Source organism: Amyelois transitella, chromosome 24 (assembly GCF_032362555.1).
Source record: "Amyelois transitella isolate CPQ chromosome 24, ilAmyTran1.1, whole genome shotgun sequence".
In the NCBI taxonomy this organism is placed as follows: Eukaryota; Metazoa; Arthropoda; class Insecta; order Lepidoptera; family Pyralidae; genus Amyelois; species Amyelois transitella.
The window spans coordinates 2,174,956-2,202,054 of record NC_083527.1 but is presented as its reverse complement, the minus strand read 5'-3'; the positions used below and the strand labels follow the sequence as shown (position 1 = coordinate 2,202,054).

The 27,099-nt window shown below is 34.9% G+C and overlaps 1 protein-coding gene across 1 annotated transcript in view; it reads right to left on the bottom strand.

The window, feature by feature from the left end:
- Positions 1 to 23,260, bottom strand: part of LOC106135974 (uncharacterized) — a 99,952-nt gene extending 76,692 nt beyond the window's left edge. Inside the window, exon 1 of the mRNA XM_013336401.2 lies at positions 23,102 to 23,260. The gene's annotated coding sequence lies outside the window, so the exon portion shown is untranslated. The remainder of the gene's footprint in view (positions 1 to 23,101) is intronic.
- Between the last annotated feature and the right edge of the window lie 3,839 nt (positions 23,261 to 27,099).

The following is a 27,099-nucleotide window of genomic DNA, read 5'->3' as shown; positions in this document are numbered from 1 at the left end:
GAATCAAACGAAAAACTAAAAATTTGAACATTTTAACTATGCCATGTTAATCAACCAATCGAGTGATAGCATCTAACAAAAACCCAATTTTCCGACGGTATCCCTCATTCCCACGTTGCATCTCCCATTGTCTTGATTTTAGGGTTTTTGTTAATACCTATTACGTTACAGCTACCTGTTACATGCCTCTGTTATTTGCTATGAGAACGAAAGTATTTTTTTTATTGTACGCTTAAGACGTGATTCCTAGAATTAACAATTGTTTTGTAATTACATTTTGTAATTGCTAATCTTTGATGAAGATCACTTTGCGATTGGGAAAGCATGCTTTTTTAGAGTTTAATAAATGATGTGTTTGTTTTGGAAATAAAGTCTGCTTCCTACTATCGTAATTGCCAATTTTTTCTTACTTTTCTAAACGAAGACCAGAGTGCAAAAATTATTAAATAAATAATAAATATAAATAATATATAGGGGACAGATTTTGACATACACAGATTGAGTTTTGCATCGAAGTTCGAAACTTGTGTTACGAGATACTAACTCAAAGATTTATTAGATTTAAATCTGATCCCAGGCCAATTATGAGTATGATTCTGGTTTGGGTTGGCGACTTCCGTCTGACCTCCACACCACACCCTTTGCAGGGGAACCAAACCCTATTTGACCATGGCTTCACATCCACTTATCCTTAACCGTTAAAATTCTGTTAGCAATGAAACTTTACAACTCATAAAAGAGTAATAAATAAGATACTTGAAATAACTATTGCAGATGGCTTATTATAATTTTACTTGCAATAAAGGGTATTCTATCCATCTATGCAATTAAGTTAATTGCTTTTGGTACAAATAAATTTCTAATTTGTGCTTATTTACTCTGCGCCCAGAACTCATCAAATCACCAATTATCGCCCCACATTCAGACAATAGCGTCACAGTTTCCACGATATTACCTCACTTGGAAAGTGTCGTGTAATGGGCCGAATGTGCAGATTGTGCTAACTTGATGGTGACATATTTAGATACTATCACGTCTTTATTGGGATATATTACGAATGATTATTTCCAAATTTATGTACATTAGTTTGAATACCAACCGATGCTATTACGGTGAGGGAAAACATCGCCTGCACTTGCACGTTCAGGCAACTAGATGTGTAACCATACATACATACATACTCGTACATACATAAAAATCACGCCTCTTTCCCGGAGGGGTAGGCAGAGACTACCTCTTTCCACTTGCCACGATCTCTGCATACTTTCTTCGCTTCATCCACATTCATAACTCGCTTCATGCAAGCTCGGCGGTTTTGGGTGTGTGATGTGTAACCATGATTGATCCAATATGGGTCATCTAGGTTTACCTGTAAAAGTTGTGTAGGTCAGATACTAAGGAGTCGCTTGGTGTAGAAACCTGACTCATCCAATTCTGGATCCATGGTCAAAGGCATACTCCAGGCTACTCACTTAAGCTTATGGGCTTAAGCCAGGAGGAAGAAGATAATACGGGGTTGACAGAGCCCACAATCTTGAAAAGTCTGGAAGGCCACATTCAGCTGCATGTTTACATAAATAACTTAGACACTGCCGGCATAAGATCCACCTCGAGGGCATACAATATCATTGAAGGGTTGACATAGATAAAAATAAACACAATAAAACTGTTTCGTTAAAAAGGCATATAAAAAAATATATATGAACTTTGGAAAACCTATTACCAAACGGGATCAGGAAAATGTATCTTTTCAAAAGAGATTACAATTTCATTATAAAGTCAGAATTTAAGTTTTATTCCTTCAGAATAAAGTTTTTTTTTTTGTATTATTATAAAAATATATTAAAATCATTTTATTTCACTTACCTTCAACATTTACCTATGTATGTATATAACAATCATCACCATTATAATATGTAGATCTTGTACTGTGACGTACCTGTAAACAAAATATTTAAGTTAAGTTATTATACTTATGTGTGGTTCCCGGCACTAATACAAAAAAGAATAGGACCACTCCATCTCTTTCCCATGGATGTCATAAAAGGCGACTAAGGGATAGGCTTATAAACTTGGAATTCTTCTTTCAGGCGATGGGCTAGCAACCTGTCACTATTTGAATCTCAATTCTATCATTAAGCCAAATAGCTGAACGTGGCCATTTTGTCTTTTCAAGACTGTTGGCTCTGTCTACCCCGCATGGGATATAGACGTGACCATATGTATGTATGTAAAAATAATACGAATTAGGTAATATAAGTTTAAACCAGACTCAAATAAAATAATTAATTATGAATTCTGGGATAAGTCCGCTATTGCAAGTGATTTGTTTCATTTATAACTATGTACTATTTCCTTGTTACTGTGTAAATTTCTATAAAATAACATACATACATACATACATAAACTCACGCCTCTTTCCCGGAGGGGTAGGCAGAGACTACCTCTTTCCACTTGCCACGATCCCTGCATACTTCCTTTGCTTCATCCACATTCATAACTCTCTTCATGCAAGCTCGGCGGTTTCGGGCACTTTTGACCTGACCCTTCACCAGGACGTCCTTAATTTGATCAAGATATGTTCGTCTAGGTCTTCCCACTCCGACCTTTCCCTCCACACTCTCCTTGTATATCTGCTTAGTCAACCTGTTTTCATTCATCCTCTCCACATGACCGAACCATCTCAACATACCCTTTTCTATTCCTGTAACTACATCTTCTTTCACATCACAACATTCCCTTATCACGCTGTTCCTTATCCGGTCACTCAATTTCACACCCAACATACTCCTTAACGCTCTCATTTCCACTGCATTTATTCTGCTTTCGTGCTTCTTTTGCCATACCCAACTTTCACTCCCATACATTAATGTCGGGACCAACACGCCCCTGTGCACAGCCAGTCGAGCCTTTTTGGATAGTTTCTGACTGCTCATAAAGGCATGCAAAGCTCCATTCACCATGTTCCCCGCGTTCACTCTCCTTTCAATATCACTATCACACTTGCCATCTGATGTAAACTTTGATCCTAGATATACAAACTCTTTCACTTGCTCAACTTTTTCTCCTCCAATCAAAATATTACATGCTGTCATTTCTTTCTCCATTTCAAAAACCAGTGTTTTAGTTTTACTATATATTTTCTATAAAATAAAGATATTACAAACAAACAAATAATTTCATTCGAAAAAATTCCGTTTAGTTTACCTATAATGAAAAATCATCGTCAAACTCTTCAATAACAGTTTAAAACGTAAAATCGACAAAAATCCGTTACGTCAAAAAATATCTACACAAAAAATGCAAGTCACAAAGTAAAAGATAAACGTACGGTACTGTCGTGTAAGTAACTGTTAAGTTATTACTACTTCCTGTAAATTTGGAGTCCATATTGGGCGAGCGACATATATTAATCGAGTTATATACAGAACTCACAACAGAACGTCACTTAGCGTGGCATACAGCTGAACGTGGCCTCTCCAAAACTGTTTACTCTGTCTGCCCTGCAAGGGAAATAGACATGACCATATGTATGTTATGTACAGAACACTGAACCGATCTTAATGAAATTTTGCACACATATAGTGTGGAGTACGGAAAAGAACTTAAGGTACCTACATTACACGCGCGAAGTCAATTTTTTTATGTGAATCAAGGAAAGCCTATAAATGTTGTTTTTTTTTGCCATGGTCTAGCGACCTGCTTCCATCTGTGAATCTCAGTTCCATCATAAATAGATATATTCAGCTGAACGTAGCCAGTTTGTCTTTCCGAGACCTTATTCAATGTCAATGCAATCAATCTATCAATAAATCAGACCAGTATCCTCTTTTAAATATAGCATTTATCCTACTTTGAAAATAAATATTATCTACCTATTTAATAACATCGCCTTTCTATTCTTTAGTTTCCTCCCGCCCTAAAGTTGACTGTAAGAGATTGTTTTAGCGATAAGTCCGCCTTTGTACCTTATAATCTGTGTTTATCATAAACAGTTATCTATCTAATACAATCCGTGATTGTAGGAGCTGGAACACTTGCCGCATGACTCGCCCAATTCACTCGCCTAATCTGAATATGTGTAACGGTCCCGGATATTGTTAATTAATCGATTTATTAATTGCCAGTTAAAGGAGCCGTTAATTTTAACTGCTTCTCCACTATGTTATGTTTACTGAACATGTTAACATGTTGTTTGAGTAAGACTTTATTAGTAGCCAGATACAGTTGTATAAGTATAAGAGATCGTGGCAAGTGGAAAGAGGTAGTCTCTGCGTACCCCTCCGGAAAAGAGGCGTGATTTTATGTATGTATGTATGTATGTACGGTTGTATAAAATGTAAACAGGTAGGGATAATATCATTTCGATTGCATTAGAGAAATAGGATAGATAGATAGACTTTTTATTGCGCCATAAGAAAAAGAAAAATAAAAAAAAATACAAATGTAATGAGGTACAAAGGCCGACTTATCGCTTAAGCAATCTCTTCCAGTCAACCTTAGGGTAGGAGGAAATTAAAATAGGACATCAAACTTTACTGTAATTATCGTAGAAGTCATGGTCGACCTCCATACAAACATAAAATAACGTCACATTCCCGGAGGGGTAGGCAGAGACAACATCTTTCCACTTGCCACAATCCATGCATACTTTTTTCACTTAATCAACATTCATAACTCTCTTCATGCAAACTCCTGGGTTTCTGGTACTCTTAACCTTTTGCAAGAACGTCCCCGATATGATTAAGGTACGTTCGTCTGGCCCCCCACTCTAACGATTCCATTTACACTCCCCCTAATATGTCTGTTAAGTGAACCTGCTTTCATTCCTTCTCCATATTACCAAACCATCTGAGCATTCACTTTTATTTAACGTATATAATTTCTTCCACAAGTATAGTTTACCCAATTATCTTTTAAAAATAAAGACTTAAGTGTACTGATAATTTAAATTCTCAGTAACGGGCGCAAGGCATGATAGTTAGCGTTTACTTCAACCTACAGACTTAACTCGCACCTATTTATTTGCTGCTAACCGCGAATTTCGTTCAACGAACTTTCATTGCAAAAAGCGATCTAAAAATAACCCTATATCTACCACAAATAAGATTATTTTGATAAAAATACGAAATGAATTGCCGAATCTACGAAAAAGTATCTTAACGCTTTCATAATAAAGTAGCAATTGATGGAAAAGCATTATTTGTTTTCTTTCATACGTGAGGTCACCAGAATTGGCCCCACTACGGGTTCCATTCACAAAAACCCAGCTTGACACCTTGACATTAAGCAAACTTGAGCAGAATTGTGTAAAGTTACGGTAATAGTGCCATGAACGCACAGCCGTTGCGACGCGCGCATTTTAGGGATCCGTTCATAAAAATTAAATGTAATATGTACTTACCTTTAAATTAAAAAAAAATATCTTACATGTATGAATTTCACTTGTATCATTAAAATCATCCGGATGACTTTCTTATTCGTAAGCTTTTCTGTCTATCCGTCTTACAAGCTTTTTAAGAAATAAGTTCTTATTTGGTATACTCCGTTTAGACAATGAGCTAGTATATAACCTTTGATTTCTCAAAATCATAATTCCATCACTAAGCCATGTATCTAGTAAGCTGTACGTGACTTTCGAGATTTATAACTAAAAGCTCTGTCTACCCCCTAGGGGATAATGTCGTAGTACTTACGTGTGTGAGTGTGTGTGCGTATTGACTTTAAGAAAATTTGTTATGCGAGACCTTTGAAAGTAAAATCCATCTCGCACTTGCCCATGTTTTTATGTAGTTAAATATCGAATCGATGGTGAAAAGGTTTGTGTAACTTCGCTTTGTCAACCATTTTTTATGGAAAATTTAATTTTCCGCTATTAAAGGAGAAAATAAACGTTTTAAAATAATTTATTTCAAACGATGAACTTCTAAAGTTGTGTGTAGAAATGTTATTGGACCTTTAAGATGTCTACATCTATTCCCTCTTTTGTAAGTTACGATATGATTGCTAACCGATGTTTTACGATGAGGGACTTGGCAGATCCCAACCCTCTCTCTCAGTCAGTGCACCTCTAGACAACATGACGCACAGACCTACCTTCATACCGAATCAGACTCAGCGGTTTCGGCTGTGCTTCGATATTTAACGAATTTGTGCCGAATAAAATTTTTACCAATAAATTTTATACCGAATTAAATTTTTACGAATAAATTTTATTCGGCACATCTAATTGTAAGTTACTTTCTGGGAACACATTTCCAAAAATTTGACATGTCAGTGTGAATTATGCCCGTCACAGTTGGGTGTTATAATGGTCGTAGGCGCAGAAAACACATGCGCTTGATGACGGAACTTTATTTCGAGAGTGTTTGAAAGAGTCATGAGAATCATTTGTTTTGTCAGCTTTTTAAAAGGAAAAATGCAACCAAAAGCAACCGAAATTCTGGGTGCATTTGTCCTTTATATTCTTTGACCATCTTTACTTCTTTCGGTCAAAAATACATAAATATTATCACGACGACGACGGTTGGGTGAAGTTTTGACACCCAAAACCAAACATCATGTTTTTAGTGCTGTACTAATAAATTTTATTTTTTTACGTCTATTATGCAAGTTATGCTTTTTACAAGTTCGAGTGATAGGTTAGTGTTACTATATCCGATTTAGTATATTTTTTTGTAGTGGTCGTGTTTCCTTAGAAGATGGGGCCAACCCCTTATATCTATAGACGCAACAAACACGCAAAAATACAAAGAAATTAAAAAAAAAGGTTGATGCAAAAGTACGAACAGATGTGATGGCAAAATCTAGTGTTGCCATTACCAGATATAAAAAATATATCAAAACTAATCAATTTACTATCGACACCCAAAAAAAACATGCAAATATAACTTTTAATTTATGAATTTGAAATATTATTAAGCGAAAAGGAACCAAAACATCTTTCGAATTGAGTTAAAAACTGTTTCTTGTTTATTAACAGCTGACATCGCCTATATAACTAGCTCGCTATTGTTATAGAAACATTGTCCTTTAACCGGCAGATGTTACGCACGTGCCTCTTACAAAAAGTCCTTTTTATATAAGAAAAAGAAAATGGATAGTTAGGGCGGCCTTTTATGACATTTCATCATTGTATTTAGCTAAATAGCGCAGTGTGAGTTCACCTTTAGTATTGAATAGAGACGGGGCACAGATGCGGGTTGAGGGGTTGAGTGTTGAACAAAAAATATTGGCATCGCAAGCATTGGCTGATAAAATGTAATTAAGCAACTTTGCTTAATTACATTTTATCAGCTTTTACAGCGGCATCGCTGCTACATGACGACCATGAACACTCTGTCAAGATTCGATAAAGAAGTAGAAGTGGATAGAACGAATCTTAATTGCATTACCTACTTAAAAAGCGTCATTAAAAGTCATAAAATTTTGTGCCATGAATTAAGACCGTGCCGTGTGGTTCCCGGCACCAATACAAAAAGAATAGGACCACTCCATCTCTTTCCCATGGATGTCGTAAAAGGCGACGAAGGGAGAGGCTTACAAACTTGGGATTCTTTTTTTAGGAAATGGGCTAGCAACCTGTCACTATTTGCATCTCAACACTATCAATAAGCCAAATAGCTGAACGTGGCCGATCAGTCTTTTCAAGACTGTTGGCTCTGTCTACCCCACAAGGGATATAGACGTGACTATATGTATGTATGTATGTATGAATTAAGATCTTAAGACCAGCCAACATAGTCCTCGAGGCCTAACATAATGGGCCCAAAATATAATGTCCACATAACCTTACTTGTTCCTTTGTAATTTTCTCACAGCATGCAAACAATGATAATAATTAAAGTACTTGCCATTGATATACGTGGGTACTGTTTCATAAGTGCGACTATTTATGGTATTTTGTTCAAACATAATGATCAAATCGTTACTTGGGAAATAAAATCCTATAGTACTGATTCAAATCGCGACACGTACCTTAATTAACATACAGAATCAACAGTCTCTAAAGACCATTACCAGCAGTACTGTATGGCTGAGTGATGGAGTTGAGATTCAAATAATAACAGGTTGCTAGCGCATCGAATAACTGACCAATATATGTGATTATATGTATTTATACATACATACATACATAGGGTCACGTCTATGTCCCTTGCGGGGTAGACAGAGCCAACAGTCTTGAAAAGACTGAATGGTCACTTTCAGCTATTTGGCTTAATGATAGAATTGTTTGCATTATGTGTGAAAATCTATTCTATATGTATTTATGTAGGTATGTAAATATTATTCCGATTTCTAAACGAGCACTTCCCTTGCGTTTGCGCAGCGCACCCTTCCTTGACTTCCTAAATAATCTCTTCAGTAGGTATCTCTTGAACATAGAAGAAACGCTATAACAGCAGTGCTTATAAATCAAAATGATTTAAACATATTTAACAACTAGACGCTGCCCGTGACTTCGTACGCGTGGAATCAATTCCGCGGGAACTCCAGGATAAAAAGTAGCCTATATGTTATTCTAGGTCTTCAACTACCTACATACCAAATTTCATCGTAATCGGTTCAGTAGTTTTTGCGTGAAAAAGTAACAAACATCCATACTGACATACAAACTTTCGCATTTATAATACGAGTATTAGTAGGATATTCGTCGCTTTTTTTGTTTTTTTTTTAATATATTTTATTATTATATAAGTGCGTGTGTGATTAAACAAGACTGCAGAGGTATTCCAACGGGCACTAACTTAACCACACGACCACCGACAAATTTTATAACAGTATAAATTACGGCATAAGATACATTTGTACCGGAAAGTAAAAATAAATACATTTCTCCCACGACGGTCGTTCGTCGACCCGAGCAGGACGCGTTTAATTGCTAACTGTGTATTAGTTTTATTAATTACTTATATATTTAGTAATGTTATTTTTCTTGCTCTGCGCCAACGCCGATCTCCTGTTTGGTTTCCTTCCACCCAAAGGTTGACTGGAAGAGATTGCTTAAGCGATAAGTCCGCCTTTGTACCATCTATATCTGCTTCATTTTGTTTTGTATGTTTTACTCTTATGGTGCAATAAAGAGTTTTATCTATCTATCTATCTTATTTATTAACATTAATGCTGTAATCCTTCATTCAATCTATATAATACCTGGGTAACCGGAAGAAATTGTATACCAGGTGTTAAGTTGGACAAAGCTTAATCCATATAAGAATCGGAGCAATAGTATTCATGTGACGCGAGTACATACATGCAGACAAACAGACTGAAAGATGGACAGAAATACTAAAAACTTTTATGGTTAGATAGCCTATATAGATTTTTGTCAATATCTTCCAAGTACAGTGTATAGTTAGATATCCTATATAATTTTTTTGCCAATATTCCAAGTAAGTACTTACAAAGTCCTCCTCAGTCGTTCACTCTTGACAGAGTGGTCGTGGTTTTATGACGATGCGTCTTTTTTGGATAATGCAGCCTCAGCGATGCGCCTCCATTTGTTGCGGTCTTCAGCGTTACGGGAACATTGGACTATAGATGCTTGATGCAAGTACAAAGTACAGACATTCTTCTTTCTCCTGGCTTTAGTCCCGCTTGCATCCTCTCCTTTCTGGAGAGAAGCCCGGGGTATGAGGTATTTGACCATGGATCCTAGATTGGACGAGTCAGGTTTTTAGACGAAGTGAGTAAAGTCCCATCTTAACTACGCAACCTTTGCAGGTGAACCTAACCCATATTGGATATGGTTACACATCCAGTTGCCTGATTGAGCAGGTTTCCTCACGACGTTTTTCATCACCGTAATAACATTGGTTAGCATTCAAAGTAATGTATTAAAAATAGTCATCGGTAATGACCGAGGTGGGATGAGAACCTGTGGCTTTCTGCGCATCACACATTTCAACCGGGCATCTTACCGATTCGACATCCGGCGCTCTCGTACAGACATTGGTCAGTTACTATTTTGTTTGTCTGTAAACTCTTTATTGCACATTAAAATAAATACATATAACAAAAATAGAACAGTCATTGTATATAGAAGAATATGTACATTGGCGGACTTATCCCAATCGGGATTTCTTCCAGTCAACCAAAATAAAAAGGAAAATCCATAATCAAAGAGGCAGCGCAGATTATTTTTATTACATGAATGGATATATGAATTATTTTTTGGTTACAGTCGTCTTTCGTAAATTTTAATCACATACTACTTGTTTGAAGGGTCGTTATTATAATAAAGAAAGTTTGGTTCACATGATATTTAGCAAAACATTCGTTCATTTCACTTCCTCCGAAAACAGATAAAAGACAAACTATAATAAAATTACATAAACATTATATTCACTTGTGGTATAGTTATCGTAAACCACATATAATGATAGCGGCGTAATATATTATGTAATCAATAACAATTAATGACTTTACACGGTAGCACTTAATTTTCGTCTACACAAAAGAAAGAAAAAAATAAAAAAAGATTGAAAAAAAAATACGAGAAAGAGATAGAGTGGTCCTATTCTTTTTTTATTGGTTCCGGTCTGATTTTTGTTTCTTTTTTCATAGAAGTATGTGGATATCGTGGCAAATAGAAAGATGTAGTCTCAGGCTACCACGAAAGAGGTGGAATTTTATCATCATCCTCCTTTATTTAGTCCCAGATGCGATCTCACGTCCTGAAATAAACCTCTAGATAGGAGACCGCCTATCACCAAGATTCTAGATTTGATAAGGGCAAGTATCTTAGTCAGGTTTTACTGACTAAGTTTTAGTCAGGTTTTCTGACTAAGTTTTAGTCGGGTTTTACTGACTAAGTTTTAGTCAGTTTTTACTGACTAAGTTACTTGCCCATCTGACCCATTTCCCATCTGACCTCAGCAACATTTGCCGGGGAACCTAACCCATATTGGATCATGGTTACCCACATTGGAACAAAAGTTAAGCAATTTTCCGGCACAGACGCGCCGGATAGCCAAAGTTCATCGCGGTTCCTCTGGATCCCACGATGCCCTTAAAAATGGCAAGAAGGGCGCACCGGATGGTTTTAACTATGTTGATAAGTTGGGCACACACGAGTGTGGTGCAATAAGTCCCACATCTCCTGAGTGAAGACCCGGCGGATCGTTCGTGAAAAGAATTTCCCCTTCGATAAAAATAAAGGTTTCCTAGCGATATTTTCCCTTACCTCATAAGTAGGTAAGTTTGTTACTCATCGTTACTCATCGAGAAAACTATAACAACTTTATGATAGCCTAGTAACATCCGTCTGAAAAACCACATACAAGCGGTGGGGAAAGTGCATCCATTCAGTCACGATCATTATCTCAGACTATCTATCGCCTATCGTTGAGTTTGCATAACACAATGCACTTTTATGCACTCCTAGTACATGAGAAAGCGGGTTAGTACGTTGCCGATATTTTTTATTCTTATCAAGAAGGAAATTAGAAATAAAATAAACTAACATTTTCTTTTTATTTCTTTGAATTTAGCAATATTTTTGGGAATGTAATTTATCAAAGACTCTTCAAAATAATGTTTTATATGTTAATTGGCATCAATACCTAGCAAACGTATTAACATATGTACCTATATCGTTTAATTTCTCTGGGTTTTAAACTTAAGATTTAAACCATGTACGTAGTTGCAGGCAAATAAAAAGGTCTTCTTACTTACTTAAAAAATAAGTACAATGCATTACGTATAACAAAACGAAAAGTACTTTTATATCTTGGACACGAATCAGGCGGATCACATTCTATAAATTGCGAGGCATCTTACAGCAATTTGCAATTTTTATTAGTCTATAATATCTCAGTTAATTTGTTGCCTAGTCGGCCCTTTGAAATATTAAGGGTCCGTTCACACTGAAGCGAGACGCGACGCACATTTATTTTTAACTTAGGATACGTAAGTACTTTTTTTACATATTTCACGTGGTGAAAATGCTATGTATCGTTCCGTGTACTAGAAAATGTTTAATTTTAAGTCGCTCTATCAAAGGAGGTGTACAACATCGCAGCGCAACTCGTGTGAGTGTAAACCGACCCTAACGACTAAAAAATGGAAGATAAAATATTTTTATTTTCTGTGGCGGCTTTGGCGCCGAGCCTTTTAGCCATCTCCATGATGTTAAATAAATCGAAAGACATTAAAACTCAACCAATTAGTTACAAAATAGATAAAGAGTTTAAATATAAATAGCTCTTATTTAAGAAAAAAAAAGTTTATAATATTACGTTTTTCATCCATATCCACACATAATTCAAATTGTCACTTACAGATCTGTACATGAAAGATATTGTCGAAAAAAAAATTATATAATTATAATGATATTTATAATTGCCTTGTCTGTCTTTATGTTTGTATCATAACACGCGAAAACTATTGCTCCTATCTAAATGCAGTTTAAAATCAAGTTATACTAAAATTTCTTCCCTCACCATACAAATGGTCGGCTTTTTGTATTGAGTGAACTATAAGTCACACAGATTTCGTTGTAAGTACGACGACTGAAGTCGCTGCCAGCGGCTAGTATAAAATGCATATCGAATGAGCAATGTAGTTCACAAAGTGTTGATTTTATACGCACGCAGTAAATTATAAAACATAATGATTACTCTAACGTATCGGCTACTTAATCAGGCGTCCACAACACGTTCTAGCCACTTAGACTGTAATTATTCTCCTGTTACTTACACAAGCGGACAGTGTGACGTAGGAAGGCTTAACTAGCGGCCGCCAGCGGGTCCACTCGGGTTTAAATTGTAGCCTTGTATAATTTTAATTTGTAAGCCATGTAGTATGGCTTACAAATTTAAATCAGTCTTTCAGTATAAGATATAAAAATCAGTCTATCAAGAAGGTTTCAATGAAGCAGTTTGTTAAAACTAACCGCGAGTTAATTGTGTATATTCGTGTAGTACCTACAGAAATTAAAACGAATTAATATATATACATTTTTAAAATACACTGGCGCTATAAAATATATAAACTCCTCTAGTGACTTGTATAGGCAGAAAGTCATCAGAGGCATAGGTTACTAACAACATAAGACATAGTCACACCACACACACATATCACGTCTTTATACCTTACGGGGTAGACTGAGCCAATAGTCATAAAATCAATGACAGTTGCTTACAATAATCAGATATTATAATTTGAGACAACTGTTATACTCGCTTACCTGGGTACTATTCAACAAGTATACATAAAACCAGTGCTTGTAATATACTATACATACACTAGCATACCTGTGATGGAGTCTCGCCTCAGGCAGTACGACATTCTTCAGATGTGGGCTGCAGATTTACCTCAAACACTGAAATTATGCACAAATTCCTAAGCTTGTAGGCATTTTTTTTTCTTTGTGCAACGCTCTTGTCCAATGTATATCGATCGTACTCGCCTTAAGTTTTCTAAACTTTATCAAAGCGAGCGAGAATAAGCATTTACAGAGTTAAATATAAATAAGTATTCAATTAATTTCAAACAAATTATTTAATAAATGAATGAAATAAATGAAAAAATATTTATTCAAGTAACCAGACTCATTATATAAGTAGGTATAGTTATAACTATGGCGTAGGCATAAATAAAAATAATAAAAATTTAATCAGAAAACGGAATACAGTTTAATAATTATATTTCTTTAATTTTTTTCTTTAATATATTTTAGGTTTTTTGTGTTATATTTAGAGTTCAGAAGTTTATTTGGTAGTATCTGCCTACCCCTTCGGGAAAGAGGCGTGATTTTTTATGTATGTATGTATGTATTTAGAGTTCACTTTGATTGGGAATTGACAAACAATATTACTATGTTTAAAAATAATAATATAAACCCTGTAGATGTATATATGTATATCATTATATTTTCTTTATTTTTGACTGCACCTACCTATTCTTAATCTTATACTTATATAAATTTCTCGTGTCACAATGTTCGTTCCCGTACCTACTCCTCCAAAACGGCTCGACCGATTCTCATGAAATTTTGTGAGCATATTGAGTAGGTTTGAGAATCGACCAACATATTGTTTTCATATCCCTTAGTGATAAGGGTTATCCACCCTTACCAATTTTTTTTAACCGGATATTACTTAAAAATTATTTTTATGACAAAACAACATTTGCCGGGACAGCTAGTGAAGTATAAATAAGTTGGATATATTAAGGCTACATTTTATCTCATGAAAATCCATAATGAAATGAAAAATATTAATTTATCCTTTAGGCGAATCGCGGTTAACAGAATTATTTTAAGTGGCAACATTTACTTAACTTTTTCTATATTTACAGGTAGAATATAGAAAATTCTGAAATTGCATGCATTAAATATAACAAGTGCATGGAAACGCCTGCAGTCGGTTGTTAGATGTAACTCTGCCGTAATGATATGCCGTGTGGTTCCCGGCTCTTAAGAATATGTCCACCCCATATCTTTCCCATGGATGTCGTAAAAGGCGACTAAAACTTGGGATTGTTCTTGCAGGCGATGGGCTAGCAACCTATCACTATTTGAATCTCGATTCTACTATACATACATTCAAATTTGAGCAATAGTTTTTATGATACGAGTAAAACCTCACCCATTCAGAAATCAATGTTGTTAGTATCAATCCAATTCAGAATCATGGCTCTCCTAATTGCGTTACATAATACGTTATAACCTCTTAAATAAACCATAAAACGTATTTTATAGTGTTACAAGTGAAAGTGTACTGACTGAATAAGACGTAAAGTAAGTACGACAGTAAATTTCAACAATGTATCAATAGTTGGAGAGGAGATATTAAGGAAATCCCTATTGAAGGCTTATTCCACTGTAGGCTGTTTGGTGGCTTTATCAGACTTCGGACATAATATGACCTCCTTGATTGATATATTCGTTAGGAGGAGAAATAATCATCAATTAATACAAAAGTAACGGAAAGCAGAAAAACATTGCATACATACATATGGTCACGTCTATATCCCTTGCGGGGTAGACAGAGCCAACAGTCTTGAAAAGACTGAATGGCCACGTTCAGCTATTTGGCTTAATGATAGAATTTTTTCCTTAATTATTAATTCTTATAATGAGAAAAAAAAATTGGTTGTTAATATGATTCTATTTTTGTTTGTATGACGACAATAGATTTTTTAAGGTTTGTTTTTTGAGATATTCACAATTTCGTAAATACTTAAGAGTTCGCGACGACCCACTAAGTAGTTTATTTCAAAGCTAATATAGTAATTAATTAATTTGCGAGTGCCTACATCAAAATGCCTTTTAAAATGATCCTCCAGGCGTTAATCCCTTTCACGTCTTCAACGGGTATAAGTCATTGTCTTTCTAATTGACCTAGGCTGTTAGTAAGCTAATTACATGAAGTGACTTCTGAACTTCGTGCCCTGTAAATAAGGAAACAGCTTAGATCACGCTCTTCGCAATAGGTGAAAGTGCTTATTCCCTAAGTCACCTCTTACTACATCCAAGAGACATGAAGTCCTATTTAAAGTAAAATGTACCAATTCCAAGTTCTCAACACGACCTCTCAATATGAGTGTTATTTATAAATATTTTCGTTTTAGTATTACGGCGACACAAATTTATAACAAAAATAGCTGTCCCGGCAAATGTTGTTTTGCCATATAAATAATTTTTAAGTAATTTCTACTTAAAAAAAATTTTAAGGGTGGACAACCCTTATCACTAAGGGGTATGAAAAATAGATTTTCATGAGAGTCGGTCAAGCCGTTTGGGAGGAGTATGGGAACGAACTTTATGACACGAGAATTTTATACGAGAATATAAGATTAATTTTACAATGGTTTAATAGGTTTAATTTGGTATTAAAAACATTATTAGGGGCATGTAGATAGGTAAGAATTGGGTAAGAAAAAGATTTCGTTACTTAGCCATTAGAATAAAAGAACGTTTTTGTTAAAAATAAATAGTTACATGGTTTAGTTGCCTACTTAGTTAAATAACTAAGGGTTGTAATTTGTCTCCATATGTTTATTTATTTTCAAGCATTCATTACAAACAGGCAGTAACAGTGTGAAACTTGAGAAAATAGTCAATAAAACGATCGAACAATGTTCCAAATCACTCGTAAAGTATCAAAATTATGGTACCCGCGTAGGGTTGCCAGTTCGCCTTACCTAATGTCCAGTAGACTTGCGAGTTTGCTCTTGTATTAGGTAGATTTTATTATGATTCGATTACGATTTTTAATTATTTTTAATGCATATTATTAATAATATGCGATCTGCTAAAAATTTATAATTACCAAAAGAAAAATTCTTATTTCCGATAATGTTTAGGGATTTTCAAGGGAAAGCTGAATAAATATGCATTATTAGATGTTTTGTGATTTCCTTAATGGATTGAACTTTTGATTGTCCATGCGTTATCTGCAATATCAAAAGCTGGACTAATAGGACAGACAATAAAAAAGCCTAACTTGTAGGCACCTGTGGCACAGCGATAATGTGCCTCATTAAATACAAGGTCCCGCGTCCGAATCCCGACCAGCCCTCGTGAGACAACCGCGATGCCGTATTTATCGCACGAAAGACTATCGCTGTCTCGCTTTATATTATGACGTGTAACAGAACAGCGATAGTTTTTCGCGCGTTAAAAACGACGTAGCCCGTGTCTTGCTACGGAGGTTGACATGACGAAACGATCTGATTAAATATTTAATCGATACTAATATTATAAAGCTGAAGAGTTTGATTGTTTGTTTGTTTGAACGCGCTAATCTCAGGAACTACTGGTTCGAATTGAAAAATTCTTTTTGTGTCGAATAGACCATTTATCGAGGAAGGCTTTAGGCTATATAACATCACGCTGCAACTATAAGGAGCGAAGAAATTATGGAAAATGTGAAAAATGAAAACGGGGAAAATTATTCATCGAGGGCTTCAATGATGCACAAAAAAACTGTTCCACGCTGCAAGTTGCGGGCACAGCTAGTATGCTATAAAGTATATAGTATCGTTGAGATTCTATTATTTATTAATCTATGCCCGGATTTTGCCGGACGCCTGACAACCCTATATGCCCACGTCTGCCATGACACAAGCAGTAATTTAAGGCCGCTGTTTTCTAATAAAATACATTGTAGGATCTTATCGGCGAATCGTAAAATGATGGTTCTTTTTGTTGTACATAAAATAAAACTATAAATAAATATTTGTCGCAGCTCGTTAGGTTATTCACCCATAGCTGAAAACTAGTTCTTAATTTATGTTATCTTAATTAAAAAATACAGACTTGTACAGTGCAATACTAGTCAATTGTGTAAAAAAATAGAAGACTTCAATATATAAGGTGTATGCTTGCACAAAAAACATTTACTGTTCTTATCATTTCTGACTACCTGTATGTTTGACGCCACGCGAAAACTATTGCTCCGGTTTGAATACGGTTTTCTCAGATGTGTTTGGCTTGGTGTAACTGAAAAACTGGTAAATTTCTCCTTCCACACCTCTAATCTAATACGTGTTATTGTCAGTGAACTTTTAGTTACAAAGATTTCTTTTTACGTCGAAGTATCAAAATCATTTACATTAAAACAATCATTTACATAAAAACTAACAAAAAATTTCTAATTGTTTCGACCTCGCCCCGAAGGAAGTTAGGAGGCTACTCACAGGATGACACGCAATCGTAAAATTAACGTAACACACGATTGTAGATACACAAACGGAATCTTTTGTAATGTTCACAGATCAATATGAAGATAGTACCTATATGTTTTAATCGCCGCTTTCCTGTAAATTAAATCAAAGTTTGTTATCAAATATACATATATAATACTAACACACTCACTGATCACGAAAACCCAAAAACTAACCAATATAAATAGAATATGCCAGGAGAAATTTTTTTTAGAAATTCTTGCGGAAACGGAAGTTACCGGGATTTTTAATTTTACGTGAGCGAAGTTGCGGCCGAAAACATTCATACAAAAAATCACGCCTCTTTGCCTGAGGGGTAGGCAGAGAATACATCTTTCCACTTGCTACGATCACTGCAAACTTACTAAATAAAAAATGCCATTTCACGTCTGTAAAAATATCTTATTGTGACTTGTTTAACTTTTAGCCAAAACAGGTTCCTGCTAGGTCAGTCGCTGACCTTACCCCGAATAAAGATGGACGCCATTTTGATTCGTTTTACGCAATTTAAAATAATAATAACACATACATTTAGTCACGTCTTTATCCCTTACGGAGTAAACAGAGCCAACAGTCACGCAAAAACTGAAAGGACATGGCATAATGGTGGCATTGTGATAAAAAACAGTGATTTGTTGTTAGCTCGTCGTCTATAAGAAGAATCCCAAGTTTAGCCTTTTCCTTAGTCGCCTTTTAAGACATCCGTGGGAAAGATATGGAGTGGTCCTATTCTTTTTTTATTGGTGCCGGTAATATCTTATTCTCAATTCTATCATAAAGTCAAACAGCTAAACGTGGTCTACCAGTCTCTTCAAGGCTGTTGGCTCTGTCTACCCCGCAAGGGATATAGACGTGACTGTATACATACATACATACATAAAATCACGCCTCTTTCCCGGAGGGGTAGGCAGAGACTACCTCTTTCCACTTGCATTCGTGGCAAGTGGAAAGAGGTAGTCCCTGCATATTTCCTCCGCTTCATCCACATTCATAACTCTCTTTATGCAAGCTCGGCGGTTTCGGGACGTAACTGTATGAATGAATGTATTTCACTGGATGATTCCTTCTTATATTTAAGCACCAAGTATTGACGTTATATTTTAGTGGAGGGTCCTCCATTAATTTTTTTTCTGCATTATATATGCTACTGGATGTACTGTACAGAAATATGTATTAATTATGTGATTGTAAGTAATTGAGTATGAAATAAATTTAAAAAAAATATATGAGTAATATAAAAACATACATATATAGTCACGTCACTTGCGGGGTAGTCAAAGCAAACAGTCTGGAAAAGACTGAACAACAACGTTCAGCTGTGTGGCTTTATGATGGAATTGAAATTCAAATAGTGACAGGTTGCTAGCCCATCGCCTACAAGAGGACTCCCAAGTTTATAAGCCCATTTCTTAGTCGCCTTTTACGACATCCATGGGAGATATATGGATTTGTTTGATTCCAAAGTGCCGGAATTCCTTATTTATAAGCGCAAGTTTTTCTGTCAAGCTAAGCTAAAAGTTAATGCCCAACCTCTAGCCCGATTTTGATGTAACTTATTATTACCAATTTAATATTTCCCTGGAAAGTTGCCTCGGGAAAGTCAAATCTTTAATAAATAAAATCATAGATATCCTTCCTCTTTTACTCAAAAATGTTATATCAGAAAAAACCCTAGTAATTCGATTCGCAGACATATTTATTGAACAGTGACTAATCGATTCCAAGAACCGACACGCGATTTAGGCATGTAGGTGAAGAATGCATAATGTCCTTGCGTACGCGCATTTTATACTGATTTTATAACCGAGCAGCCGAATCATCAATTTAATAGTACTAAAAATGTGACCGACATACAGCAACGAAGTTAAGTAACTGACTAACTGACCGAGAGCGTCGGTGGCCGAATTGTTAAGGTGCCCGGTTGAAGTGCGTGTGGAACAAAAAGGAACAGGTTCGAATCCCACCCCGGCCATGTACCAATGACTATTTCCGAAGTTATGAGTACATTAGTTCGAATACTAACCTATGCTCTAACGGTGACGATATCGTGAGGAAACCTGCACATTCAGGCAAATGGATGTGTAACCATAGATCCAATACGGGTTAGGTTCCCCTGCAAAAGTTGCGGAGGTCAGACTGAAGTCACTTCGTGCAAAAAACCTGACTCACCAAATCCAGGATCCATACCCCGGGAGCCTCCCTAGAGTGGTGCGGATGCAAACTGGAAAAAAAATCTAAGAGAAGGAAGAAGAAATGGTAAGGAGGCCTATTATATGACTTTAGCAACCTACCAACTACCTACCTTCGAGAAAAGACAAGCAGCTAACACACACTGTGTTTTTTCCAAGCCACTACACCAGCATTAAGGCATCAATTTTTCGGCAAATTTCTCTCAGTGACAATTCCTTATTCAGTATCCCATAATTTTATATTAGATAATAATAGTTGCCTTTTTTGCATTTCTAGGTAACCAATTATTGGTACAAGGTTTTTATTTCATGGTTTTATTATAATTTTTTAATACGTCACTTGCAGGTTACAAAATGTTGATTTTGTAATAAAAACAAAAACAAATGAAACATTTTCATATAACTATGTTCATAATTATATCATGGATTTTTCTATCTTACTGCGACATATACACACCCCTAGAATCCCCTTTTCGGACCGACAAATACGAGTAAAATAGTAAAGGTTATTGACCTCATAGTATTGTCAAAACCCAGGTGCCTGCACCAGGTGGTTACCCACATATGGATGTTACTTATGGCAATCAAGGGGTCCTGGTCGTAAACCGTGACGTTTGTAGATGATCATTATTTGAACCAGGGATCCATCCCTGTCAGCTGTTCCTACCAAATAATATAATTAACCTTTGATCATAATGAGGACAAAATAAGGATAGGAGTATGAAGCAACTTTTGAATTGAAATTGTTTTAGTCATAGTTATATTTAGAAACATTAAAAATATTTATTTACTTTAAATTTTAAAACAAATGTAAGTACAAGAAAAGTTGTTGACGTATTTTGTTTCTGTGTGAAATGTTGGAAAGAGAGATTTCTCAGGAAAGTTTATATAAATATCTATAAATGCTATCCGTGCGAAGCCGGAATGGTCGCTAGTTATAAAAAAAAATATTCAGTATTCATTTTACATAACATTGAATTTTCCGGCACCCCGCTCCCGTAGAATTTTCCATAAACAAAAGTAGCATATGTTACGTCTTCTGTCCACAGATAAATAATCTTTTTCTGTTTCGCTGTTTGAACAACTGTCAATTTTGTTTTATCGCAATTTATCTGTTAGTATAAATATAAAGAGTATACTTTGGCTCCAGTGGGAATTTTCACAAAAAAATAGCCTACCAATTATCATTAATATCGATCCAATATTATTTTAGTTTATTCGTTACGTACGTTAATATACTATCTATTAAGTAAGACATACTATTTGTTTTTAAATTTTCAAATAGTGTATAAAAGTCCAAGCGAAAGAAGCCGTGTTTGGCACGTAAGATAAAGTTATTGAACTCTACGCATTTTGAAGACCATATAATATGAACGACAAGATTCCCATATGAGAGAATCACAAGCAAACCGGACGAAACAAACTAGTTATGACAACTCGCACAGGAAAACACTTAGATTAGTTTTTATAGAGCAACCCGTGGCCATATACGATGAAAAGCTCTTGATTTTTAATTATCTGAAGCCGACTACATAGAAATATTTTCGTAACAGTATTTCGTAACCAGAAGGAGTATCACTTAGGAGAAAAGTTTTTATTTTTTGTTTATTGCAGTTCGTACGTAATACATATCATATAAGTCCTAGACTTTAAAGAATTTTGCATTCTTATTTAGAACGTAGATATGTAAAAAAAAAATAATGTGTCCAAAAATAATTTAATATTTTTTTATATTAATAGTATGTTAAACATAGTTCAAGAGAAACTAAAGTATTATCTTTCTAAATTATTAATAAAATAGACATCAATGATTCCAATAACTACTCAGTGTCCAAAAAAATTAAACCCAAAAGAAGTATTGTGGTGAATGACCACTGACCATGCGGCATCACAGATCAACCGATAAAAAAAGTGCCGTGCCATTTTTAGTTCATTGTCTTACCTGGCTAGGATTCAAAGGATTTTCAACTTCAACCATTTTTTTCAACAGACTACATAAAGTGTAGTTATCAATACGTTTGTTACTTTTAGCAAGTTTGGTAAGCGATTGCTTGACCAATCATGGACCGATTTTGTTGTTTTTTTTTTGTTTGCTATATATAGCTTCTTCTTCTGCTATATATACTCTATATATCTTCATACTTCCGACGTGTTGTAAAGTTAATATGGATCTTCAACATGGATCATGGTTTTAATGGCTATTTTTTTATTAATTAATAAGAGTGCCTAGAGTAAAACTGAAGTTTCGTTTCAAATAAATTTAATTATAAGATATTCCATACCATAGAATAAAAATATAGTTAGCTGTAGAAGGAGAGTTAAAAAGAATTTATTGCGTACGCATCGACCCTCGCTTACAGATATTTAACACCAAAGAATATATAAATAGAGCATAGGAACTTAAATAAGAATCTTCTACTTTTTATTGCACATATTATTGGTCTTTATAATTCTGACTGTAGGTCACATATAAGTAGATAAGCATTGAGGATATCGGAACAAAATAACAAAATGGTATATACCTACCTTCTTTACCTTATATACCATTTTTCCGATATCCTCAATCATTTTAATAATAGGTATACCTAAATAAGATTATGTACTTAGCTCTATACTACACCGTCAAGCATTCTTGTGAAGAATATTTACTGAGGGATCAAGCTAGTAAAGACAAGACGTTATTTCACTCATATTCTTCAAAAATTCCACGAGACAATAAAAACGGTCCAATGCCCTTTTATAAACGCCTTCAAAAAAAAAGGTGGTGGTGTATGTATAAAAAAATCTAAATAAGTAGTTAAATTTTATATTTTATATTACCCAAACAATTTGAATATAAACACTAATAATAAATTATCTTAATATTTACAAATAAAATAATTATAATTACCTATATTACATACATTTAAACAAATTATACGAAATAGACCTTCTAGTAGTTGTTATTCTACGGTATAAAGTTATACGCTCTTATTGCTTCAACTGACATTCCACAGAAGCAACCAAGGTCGGAGAGATTTGACCGCCGAAATAAACAAAAAAAAAACAAAACAGTTGCAACACAAACCAAAATTAAACCAAAAATTCAAATTGAATTACACAATATTGACAAATGCGCCCGACTACCACTAGAATGTGATACGCCTTGCAAAACTGCAACTAACCCTTTTGAAAAGAAGTTAACTACTAAACTAGTATTATAGAAATAGGGACCTACACAACTCGGTCGCGTAACTTACCTTAACAGAATTCGTTATTCAAAAGCATCTGTCCGTCCATGTTATGATTGTTTCATTCGAAATTATTGTTGTTACACGTTTTTTAATACACAATTAATAAACACACGAACACACTGTTAATTTTGGCACTCCGGGCGGCGGCGACACGTCTTCCCCGCAGCACGCCTCGCGTTTGACTAACTCGGGAGGCTAAGTAAGTTGAAACTTGCTCGGGCAGTCTCGCGCAGTCCGGTTTCGCCTAGCCTTTTGTCATACGAACAAACACCTTACGAAAATTATGTAATAAAAAAAATAAATTGAAATTTCTTGATGATTGTGATATACTATTGAACTTAACTTCGGATCTGGATCAATGAACGTTTTTCTAGTCTTAATTTCTATTGCATTTGAGTTGATGAGTTTACTAAATTCAACTATTAATTCGGGAGTGCGAAGGTATAGATCGACTTCAATCAGAATCTGACCTCAGTGACCCTATTATATCCATGCTGGTCCGGTAGCGAAGAAAAAACATAGTGTGTGCCAGCTGATTCTCTTCCCGTGCAGATTGTAAAAGTCTAACAAGGGAAATGGTAATAAACTTGGGATTCTTCTTTTAGGCGATGGTCTTGCAACCTGTCACTATTTGAATCTCAATTCCATCATCAAGCTATACAGCTGAACGTAGTCTTTCAATTTAGTCATTTCCAGACTATCCACTTTGTCTACCTCGTAAGGTGATAAGACGTGATTACATGTAAAGGGGAACTTAACCAAGCTTGGACGATGCCATTACACTCTTTTTGTGCAGTCGGGTGATGGGGCAATAGCGAGTAGGTAACGGTTTGCTGTGGGTTAGCTCCGAAACTCCACATGGCCACATCTTCAGATCAATTTTGTTGATAAACTCGTCGGCTATTTATATATTTTTATGTCTATACTTGGAGGAATATTGTGCAATTTATAGTAGCCTTTTAAGTCCATAATTTTTTCAAGATGAGCCTTTCGATTATATTTTATTTTATAAAATGATACATATTATCACATCATAATCCCTCGCGGAGGAGACAGAGCCAACAGTCTTGAACAGACTGTATGGCCAAGGTTCGGCTGTAAACCAATAGATTGAACTAGTGACAAGTTGCTAGCCTTTTGGCTATAAGAAAAATCTCCAAATCACTAGCTTAACCATACCCTATGTTTTTTCTTGACCCGCATGGCAGTAGAGAAATTACAACATAATAATTTACCTTATTTACCCTCTTTCACCCGTAAGAGGCTAAATAATACAAATATCAAAAACATTAGAATTTTCAATTTGTTTTTTCTTTGGGTAAATTATTATTTTGTTATTTCTCTACTGCAATGCGGGTCTAGTCGAGAAAAAAGTAAGAAGCAGATAATAAACTTTTTTAAGGTGGAAAAAATTTTCTCTTACAATACCTACTCATCATCTACTCGTAATATAAAGTCTTTGATTTTTTTTAAAAAACCATTCGTATTGGCCTTTTTCTCTAAAACGTTTTCATTTAATAACGCTGAAATGTTAAAAAGTGATGATAAAGGCGATTCAAATCCCACCTCGCTCCTATTCAAACGACTATTTTCCTTTGAAAACTACAACTATTGTAGTACAACTTTTTGTAGTACCTACCTACATTTGTTTGAATACTTACCAATGGTTTTACGATAAGGGAAAACATCGTGAGGAAACCTGCACATTCAGGCAACTGGATGTATAATCATGACCGATCCAATACGGGTTAGGTTCCCCTGCAAAGTTTGCGGTGGTCAGATGAGGGTCGCTTTGTGTAAAACTGTGACTCTCCCAATCCAGGATCCATAGTCAAAGTCATACCCCGAATTCGTCTCCAGTGAAGTGAGTATGCAGCCGGCACTTAAGCAGAGGAAAAAGTTGTGGATCATAAAAAACAATGCTACTACACAAGGTTTTTACAATTTGCTTACGAAGAGTTTCTCAATAACACTCAAAAACTCACAATTATGAACTTTTAAGAAAGAAAAGTATTTTTTTCAACTTAAAAACCAGACTTCATCAAAACTATATTACTTTAAATGCTAACTCATCGACATAATTACTTGCAACTAGTAAATAATACAAAAAAAAAGTGAATGAAATTAAATCAATTCAAACGCAACTTAGTAGTCAGACGTAAGTTATATTTATATCACGAAAATTCAGTTACAGATATTATACAATGTTGGCATAAAATAAAATAATTACAGATGTGACTTTATTTTGCGATTACGTACAATAACTAATTTGAATTGAAAATAAAATAAATTTAAACCGACTTCACAAACACTAAAAGGCTAAAAATAATTGTTAATTAAATTAACAATTTACCTTACCTAACCTAGACGATTAGTTTGTTGGTATCTAACCCGCCTACATCAATTTTAGAGTCTGTTCCCGCAACAAACATACTTGGGAGGTAGACAGAGCCAACCGTCTTGAAAAACTGAAAGGCCACGTTCAGCTGTTTGGCTTAATGATAGAATTGAGATTCAAATAGTGACAGGTTGCTAGCCCATCGCCTTTATGAGGAATCCATGTTTATAAGCCTATCTCTTAATCGCCTTTTATGAATTCCATGGGACAGATGCAGTGATCCTAATCTTTTTTTTATTTTCCACCGGAACCACACGGCACACGATGCCCCCTTAAATACAAATAATACTTAAACAATATACCTACTTACTAAATTTATGAGTAATGATAAAAAAATTGTATACCACTTTTTAAGTTGAACACATTTTATAAAACCGCATTCAAATCAGAGCAAAAGCTATCACGTGATATTTTAAAAATCATTATTTATCCTCTGTGAGTCTCAGATACCGATTCTCGATCGATTTTTTGGCAATATCTTTTTAGTACAGACATCGATTAGTTACTATTTGATTCGTTACCTATATAGATTCTTCTGTAATATTTGTATTTTATATTGTAGTGTTATACATACTTACTACCTGTATTATGTGAAACAGTACGTATCGTAATGAGCCTTCATAATAGCACGCGCATTGCGCAACACGAAAGTGAATTAGTTTGTGAAAAGTTACACTTATTCTGCCGGAAAATTTTCAATTATGTGGAAACATTACGGAAAATATTATTACAAAAGGAAAAGGCTTATTAAACTTTAGATTCTTCATATATCTTCTATCTATCAATGCCTGCATGAAGAAGTTGACTGGAAAAATAGAATAGAATGGATAGATTTATTTCCAAAATTGGATACAAGGTATCACTTATTGACGTCACATCACTTAAATCAAATTATAACTAAGTACTACCGCTTCCAAAGCGCACGTGTAGAAGAAACGGCGAAACAAACTACACTGCAGCATTTTCACTGAACGTCAATTTTTTAAATATAGATCTCTTAAATCTAAATCGTGGACGAATGCACATTGTCTACGTTAAAAAACATAAATGAAGAATTTGCTTTAACGATAAGTCCGCCTTTAAATAAATAAATAAATAAAAAGGAACTTTGTACACAACCTGTATTTTTTTTTCTCTGATTTTTTTTTTGTTGCAAATAGAGTTATTATCTGTCTATTTATCTATCAATAAGCCATACAGCTGAAGGTGGCCTTTAAGACTGTTGGTTCTGTCTACCCCGTTAGAGATTAAGAAGTGGCTATAATGTATGTAAGTATGTATTACCTTATAGTAATAGAGACCTACTTACTCGCTTAGTAAGTAAAACATTTAACCGGGCTGCGGTTAATTTTCTTATTTACGTCTCGTATTACGCTGCCAAGATAATGCAAGTGAAACTTATTGGATGAACAAAGATATAAAACTTATAGAGGTTTTATTTTATTTTTTTATATTTGCCAATTCTTTTTTCATACTGTGAAATTTGCTGAGCGGAGACATTTTTTGGTACATTTATAAGTAATTATCAATTGTCTTATTTTTTATGTGTTCTTTGTATTGTATTTTATTTGGTGTACCAAATAAACTTATATGCATACTTATATTA